The 8247-nt window shown below is 49.6% G+C and overlaps 1 pseudogene; it reads right to left on the reverse strand.

The window, feature by feature from the left end:
• Positions 1-1762: 1762 nt before the first annotated feature.
• Positions 1763-2751, reverse strand: LOC106733288 (40S ribosomal protein SA pseudogene; annotated as a pseudogene).
• Positions 2752-8247: the final 5496 nt, after the last annotated feature.

Raw genomic sequence — 8247 nt, forward strand, 5'->3', positions numbered from 1 at the left:
GTGGTTTGAGTTCCAGACCTAGTGGCTTGACATTCATGCTGTGTGTGTGTGTGCATTCGTGCCCAAGATCCCAGGTGGAAAATAGAGGAGCAGGGATTGCAGCGTGGGCATCCCTGGGGGTAGGGGGGAGGGTGATTTCTCACTTTCTGTCTCTCTCCATCTCTCCAATGACTGCACACGCCCTATGGCAAAAATCTCTCTTTAAAAAAAATGTAAAAAAAAGGTAGAGTGGTATTGGCAAAAGGATAGGCATTTATAGAAATGGAATAAGAACAAGAGTCCACATAAAAACATCAGGGTCCCACACGGCCAACTGTGCTGCTCGAGTCCTGAACCTGGCTTGAAAAACATACCAGCCCCTTTTGTGAACGTGCTCAAAATCCCAAAAGGAGGGAGACATGGAGGAGAAGGGATTGCGGCATGACCACACCCCGCTGAGGGCTGCTTTTCCCCCTCCCTCTCCTTCTAGAGAGCTCACATGCCCTTTACCAACTATAATGATTACAGTAGAGTATAAAGGACTTTTTTAAACTTAGCTAGAGGGCAAGTGTGCTCTCTGAGAGAGCCGAGAGAGAGAGAGAGAGAGAAAGAGAGAGAGGGAGAGAGGGAGAGAGGGAGAGAAAGTGAGAAACCCCCCACCTCACCCACCTGTCCCGGGGAGGGTGGCCATGCTGTGGTCCCTTCTCCATTCCCCTTTTGGGATCTTGGGCACTCACGGACATACACCTAGCATGTTTTCGGGCCTCTGGTTCCAGGACTTGAACTACACAGGTGGCCATGTGGGATCTAGCCGCCTTTACCACCACACCACTGGCTGGCCCCCACAGAGAATGTTTGGATCTGACTTTGGGAAATACGGACAGAGCATTGAGAGAGACAAGGAAGAAACACAGCACAAGCAGCATGCTGGAGCAGGTCGCTGTGAAGGGCAGTGGGGCGCAGTCCTCCTGCGGGTCTTCGGGAGACTGGCGCACTTCCCGGGCTGGTCCTAACCAGTGCAAGGCTGCCGGACTATTTCTCAGTCAAGTCCCAGCAGCCAGATGGAGGGCCACTCCCACAGACAGCAGGGCCCCAGAGTCCCCGGGAGGGCCTCGTGAGCTCACACCTGTCAGATTCAGGGTTGATGTGCAAGGGCGGTGGGAACTGAGGGGCATGAGGTGCTGGGAGGGGAGACACCAGCAGCAGGCGTTGCGGTGACACACGCTTTATGAAGCCCACAAAGGAAAGAGTAAGTCTTTTTTAACTGTCGCCCCAGTAATTTCTTTCCATGTATTTCCATCTTGCCTAACTCTGAGTCTCAGAAAATACAAACGACTAGGGCTGACCCAAAGGCACAGTGGGTTTAATCCTGGGTGGAGAGAGCCAGACCCCACATAGACCACCATGGCCCCAGCTTGATTCCTGCTTTGTGCTTGAAAAGCACGTGGGCACATGTGCCCCAGTCCTGAAGGGATGGCGATACGGAGAAAGGATCCCCTGTGTGCGTGGGGGGGGGGGGTTCTCTCTCTCCTCTCGTGAGTGCATAAGCCCTCTGGCAATTAAAAAAAAGAAAAAAATATATAAATTACCGAAGAGTGGCTTTGAAAGCTTAGTCACTGCACCGCGTAAAGGTGACACGTAAAGATGATGTTTTGCCTTCGACTGGAATCACTTCATTCTTGTTCAATGCAGAATCTATGTAGTAGTGGGTTCCTAATCTCCCTGAAGTGGAGATATGTAAATTTTTTTATAAACTTGTTTATTTTCCTTATCTTTCCTTATTTCCACTTTTTGTAAGAGTCTGTGAAGAGCAGACTTAAGAGCACTCAGTGGTTGTTCCCACCCATTCAGTGGCCTGAGCAGTGGGGGCTGCAGACCAGTCTTCGGTGGCAGGCTGAGCACTCCAGTCTTCAGTAGGGAACTGCTGGATGGGCACGGAGGGCACCTGCACGCCTTCAGACCAGTCTGCGACCTCGGGCTGAGTGGCAAACTCGGGAGCGGGAGCAGTCCATTCACCCTGAAATTCCTCCTTGGTCACAGCCTTTTCAGCTGCAGCCTGTTCCTCCTTTTCAATCTCTTCAGGATCTCTGTAGAAGTACAGATCAGGCATGACCTCCCACGAGTGTTCACGGGAGATGGTGCCACGCATGCGCAGCACTTCCCTGGCCAGCATCCACCACATCAGACCCACCGAATGAGCTCCCTTGTTGTTGCATAGGATGGCAATGTCCACATAGTGCAGAGGAGAATCTGTGTTGCACAGGGCAATGGTAGGTAGGTTAACATAAGACGCCTCTGTGAGGGGCTGGGGGTCGGCCCTGGGATCAGTCACCACCAGAAGACGCGGCTCCCGGAAGACTGCCTGGATCTGGTTAGTGAAGGTTCCAGAGTGAAGCGACCAGCAATAGGAGTGGCTCCAGTGGCAGCAGCGAACTTCAGCACAGCCCTCTGTCCAGTGTTCCTGGAAGATATGACACTGACGTCAGCAGGGTTTTCTATGGCAACAATGGCACGAGCTGCCAGCAGAAGCTTCTCCCAGGTCCTCTTCAGATGTACGATGGAGATGCCGTCACTTTTCCTCTTGTAGATGTACTGCTCCATTTGGAAGTCAAGGTTGGTGCCACCTAAGTGGGTTCCTGCGGCAAGGAACTTGAGGACATCCTCCTCCTTCATCTGCAGGACATCAAGGGCGCCGGACATCGTGAAAGTTTCCCTTTAAGTTACGACAGGAACCCAGAACAACGCCGTATGGACCCTTGGGCGGGTAGCACGGAAAGGGCGAGATATGTAAATATTGTCAATTTTCTCAAAAGTTCTGGCTTGGCAGCTCTAACTTCTTGGAGGCCACAGTGACAATGAAATTGAAGTCCCCACAGCAAGAATTGCCTGGGCTCACTGAGGACATTGAAGAGACAGCGACAGGTTGTAAAGGAGCAGCCCTGCCCTTGGCTTCCAACTTCCCACGGACCTGCCTGAACTCTGCCTACCCAGAGTTCGTTTGTCTCTAAGCCAGATGTGCCACGTTTCCAGAGCCTGCTCGGAATGGTTATCAGAGAACAGAGGCTCCGCAGGCAAAGGGATCATGTTTTACCTTGTCTCAATTCATTAATAATGTCCCAATCCAAGGCCAATGGGTGGCATGGTGGTTAGGGCATTGGATTCCCACATGGCTGGCTGTGGTTCAAGTCCTGGACCTGGTGGCTTGCTTTTTCACTTTCTCTCTCTCTCTCTAGTGAGTGCATGTGCCCTATAGCAAATTTTAAAAAATAATAATAAATTAAATTAATTAAAAAAAATTAGCCCCCCCCCCCAGGCATCACAATGGCCCAAGATACAATTCTGTGAAAATAACCGCTTGGTGTTAGTGACTATGCAGAGTTTGCGATCATCTCAGGGAGGGATTGGTTCAGAGGGTGAAAGAAAAGAGACAAGGATGGATGGGAAAGAAAAGAAAAATGCAGGGTTTAGGGCCAGCTCTGTAGTGCAGTGGCTAGGCACAGGGGGAGCTGGACCCCACATGCCTGACCAGGGTTCAAGTCTTGGCCCCAGCAGCTTGAAAGACCATGCTGGATACACACGTGCATGACTCTGATCTGAACAGAGCAGAGCACTGAGGGAAAAGCACTGCAGCCTGACCCGGCCCCATTGGTGGGCGCTTTCTCTCTCTCTCAAGCTTTCTCTCTCTCTTTCTCATGCACATACATGTGCCCTCTGGCATAAAAAGAAAAGGGAAAAAAAAAAAGAAAATGAATGTGGGGTTTAAAAAGAGGAGAGGGGGCCGGCAGGTGGCATGGTGGTTAAGGTGTTGGACTCCCACATGGCTGATTGTGGTTCGAGTTCTAGACCTAGAGGCTTGCTTTCTCCCTTTCTTTCTCTCTCTCTCTCTGGTGTGTGTGCAAATTTAAAATAATAATAATAATAATGGTCAATAAAATTAAATAAAAACAAAATATAAAATATTTCAAAGCAGAGAGAAGGAAATAGGAGAACGTGGCTGAAAGAAGAATCCAAAGTGGCTTTCCACAGTCCCGCTGTGGCCGCGCAGGGGTAATGGGATGCTCCGCCATGTTGGAAGCCACATGGAAGATGGCGGGTCAGTTCTGGTCGACCTGCACACGCACGTCCTCGTGCAAGCCCACAGGTCTCACTGGCTGGGAAGGCTGGGGAAAAGATGGCAGCGTGAGACCCCGTTGCGGGTGTTTTCTTTCTCTCCTCTCTGTCTCTCTCTTTCATTAAATAAACTATAAATAAAGAAAAAAAAAATAACCACCCAACTAGATAAATAAATATGAAACCAGCCAAGCAAGGAAGCCATGTGACAAAACTGGGAGTGGATTGTGGCATCAGGACCCTGTTGGAGAGTCCCTGTCCACAACGAGCTAAATAAACAGCTAACTGATTAAATAATTAACTAAATGAGTAAATAAGGAACTGATTAGAGAACTAAGTAACTAATAATTAGCTAGTAGGTTATAGCTAGTTATTTAGTTCTCTAGTCAGTTAACTAACCAATTAACTAGTTAACTAGACAGCTAACTAAATAGCTGACCAAATAACTGAAAACATTTTAAAAGATTTTTTTAAAAAGGAAAAAGAAAAGGTTTGAGTGGACAGTGTCTCTTGACCGGAATCCTGGCATGCATTGGTCCCCTTTTGAAATGGACATTGTCCGGCTCTGAGTCCTCAGAAGGTGGTAAGGACTGGCTGGGAAGGGTGATGAAGACGTGACAACAGCTGGAAGCGATACAGGAAGACGGGGTGGTGAGAGGCGGACTCAGCCCAGGCAGGACCAGCCCGAATCCCAGGAGGGTGGGGGAGTTGGCATATCATACTCCAGCTTCGAGTGACTGTCTACAGGTGGCTCCTGGCCTGCTGCATGGAAACGCCCCTGGGAGTGTAGTGAGTGGTGACTGGGAGTGAGGCCAGTGGAGGCTCGAGAAGAGGAGAGGCTGAGGGGATGGTGGGCGGACACCCATAGGGACCACAGGGATCTGCCCAGTTTTGCTTTTTTAACTCTCTTTTCTTATAAATCTCTACTATTGTCACCTAAAAACAAACAAAACAAAACAAAACAAAACAAAACACCAAACCAGTGACACCATCTCTTCCTGACTAGAAGCTGATTACATCAGACAGGTGCCCTGGTGCGTTCTCAGGGCAAGTGGTCCTCCCATTGGAGGAGAGAACGAACAGAACTGGATGCACCCGGCTGGAGACAGGCCCGCCAGCGCCTCCAGGACTCTGGGAAGCGGGCCTCAGTTTCTGCCCTCCCAGAGAAAAGAAAGAGTCGCTTCGTGTATTTCTCATGAGCACTGGTCAGAAAGAAGCTCCCGTTCCTGAGATAAGCGTGGCAGGGAGATACGATTGTCCTAAGCAAAGAAGAGGCAAGAATGGAAGCCAGAAAATTATGTCTCTTGTCATAGAACAGGCTGTGCTTACAGTGGTCATGTTTGAGGTCACGGAACTTTCTGAAATAATCAGTGTGTCTTTTTTTTTTTTTTTTTTTTTGTTAGGGCACATGCACTTGCCAGAGAGACAGAAAAACAGAAAGTGAGAAATCTCCTTCCAGGGAGGATGTCCATGCCACAGTCCTTCTCCACTCTCTTCTTGGGATTTTGGGCATGCACACACACACACTTGGCATGAGTTTCAAGCTGAGAGGTCTGGGACTCGAACCATGGACGACCATGTGGAAATCCAGTGCCTCAATCACCACGTCACCTGCTGGCCCCTCAAAGAGAACCATATATGTTCATCTTACTTATTAATAAAAGAACAATCAGTGGCATGGATTTCATAGGTCTCTGGGAGATGACCCAATGGCCATCTCAAAGTGACCAGGAAATCACTTGGTTAAAGTATTCATTTAGCAAATCCTTGAGAATCTTGGAATAGCTGGTCTTATTCTAATGCCGGGTTTATAGAAGCAAGCCACACTGCCTTGGTGAAGCTGGTCATCTAGTGTGTGAGACAGACAATAATGAGCAAGGGGTTTGGGAGTAGCACAATGGTGATGCAATTAGACCCACGTAGGGCAGCTCCTGGGTTCACATCCTAAGACCTTCCTGAGCACTCCAGAGGCATCGCGCTGCCTGTGATCCAGGCCAGCTGAGCCAGGGCGGATCAAGGCATGGAGACATGGAGACCTGTTAAAGATCCTGCCCTACCCCCTTAGAAGATATATATATATATATATCTTTGCAAGCCAAGCTTGTGAACATGCATGCCCCAAGCCCCAACACAATAGAGAAAAGGAAGAAAGGGGATTGCAGAATGACTATGCCTCACTGGAGCACACTTTTTCCCTGTCTCTCTTTTTCTCTCTGTCTCTCTCTAGCAAGTGAATGTGCCCTTCTGAAAAGTACATGTGTCTTCTGGTATTTTTTTTTTTAAGAGGATTTTGCTGTAGGGTGCCTGCGCTTGCCAGACAGAGAGAGAGAGACAGAGACAGAAAGCGAGAAATCACCCCCCCAGGGGGGGTGGCCATGCCACAATCCCTTCTCCTCCATTCTCCTCTTGGGATCTTGGGCACGCACGCACACGCGCCTGGCGTGAGTTTAAGCCACCAGGTCTGGGATTTGAACCGCAGTCAACTACATGGGAGTCCAACGACATAGCCATTACGCTAACTGCTGGTCCCATCTTCTGGTATTTTGTTAAAATATGTTTTGGACCAGCCAGGTAGCATAGTGGTTAAGGTAGCTGGATCCCACATGCTGACAGTGTGGTTCAAGTCTCAGACCTGGCAGCTTGAAAAACATGCTGGGTGTGTGTGTGTCCATGCCCAGAATCCTGAGAGGAGAATGGAGGAGAAAAGGCTGTGGTGTGACCATCCTTCCTGGCAGCAGGTGCTTTCTCACTTTCTCTCTTTCTCTCTCTCTCTCTCTCTCTCGGGCGAGAACATGTGCCCTATTGCAAAATTTTAATAATAAAAGAGATTTATGTGAATAAGCAAAATACAGAGGATGTCAGATGATGAGTACAGCGGTGAGAGACAAAGCGAGACAAAGCATGCCAAAGAGTGAGGCAGGGTAAGGTTGAGAGCTGCAACTTTAAACACTGTGGACAGAGCGGGTAACACATGAGCTGAGTGTTAGGGAGGGGAGGGAGGGAGCCACTCACACTTGCACCACAGGAAGAAACTTCCAGGCAGAGGAAGCGGCTGGTGCAAAAGCCCTGAGGTGGGAGCACGCCCATCTGCCAGCACTGCAGCCAGAGTCTCGTGGTCGGGGACTGGCCCCTTCATGTTAGGGTTCAGTTGGAAGAAGGGGTGGTGCAATCGAATTCTTTTCAACACACTCCCTGGGCAGCTGAGTTGAAAATAGGCTTGTGGGACTTCAGGAAAAGGGGAGCAGGGCAAGGGCAGGAGTAACTTCGTCTCCATTCTTGTGACTATCTGAGTGTGCCCACTTTAAGAGGAGAAATCACGGAAGGAACTTCTGACAGTGGCCAGAGGAGCAATTTGGAAAATGTCTGGGACGTGCCACAAGAGCACACCCCACAGACGCTTCTCTGCGTTTGATGCTTCCAGTCCACTTGCTTTACCACAGGAGTGAGACGATAACTTCAAAAGACAGGCAGAACGCAGCAGGCAGCATGGTGGTTAAGGCGGCTGGATCCTATGTGTGACTGTGTGGTTTGAGTCCCCGGCCCAGTAGCTTGAAAAACATGCTGGATGCATGTGCATACCCAAAATCCCGAAAGGAGGGAGAATTGGAGGAGAGGAAATGGTGGCATGAGCCTCCTTCATAGGAGATGCTTTCCCACTTCCCCTCACTCTCCCTCTCTGACTCTCTGAAGACCACACACCACCTCTGGCAAATTAACAATGGGGCTGGCAGGTGGCGTGGTGGTGAAGGCGCTGGACTCCCACATGGCTGACCATGATTCAAGTCCTGGACCTGGAGGCTTGCTTTCGCACTTTCCCTCTCTCTCCTTCTGCCTCCCTCTGGCAAGTGCATGTGCCCTGAAGCAAGTTAAAATTTAAAACTGATAAATAAAATTAAACAAACAACTCTTTTTTTAAAGAAGAGGAGGGGTGCTGAGGCCAGTCCGGATAGCACAGTGGTAATCCACTGATTGGGACATTGAGGCCCTGAGGGAGGGTCCCAGTCTGTACCCTAAGGTCTCTCGTGTCCACCCACCATATACGAGTGTGCCTGTGATCCCAGCTGGCTAAGCTGAGGGTGGACTGCGGTATGGGGATGCTGTCTCTCTTCCTGTCCCTCTCTCTATGGAAGAAATAAGTAAGTGGACTGAAAAAGAAAA

Source organism: Tupaia chinensis, unplaced genomic scaffold (assembly GCF_000334495.1).
Source record: "Tupaia chinensis unplaced genomic scaffold, TupChi_1.0 Scaffold142716_1, whole genome shotgun sequence".
NCBI classification, from domain to species: domain Eukaryota; kingdom Metazoa; phylum Chordata; class Mammalia; order Scandentia; family Tupaiidae; genus Tupaia; species Tupaia belangeri.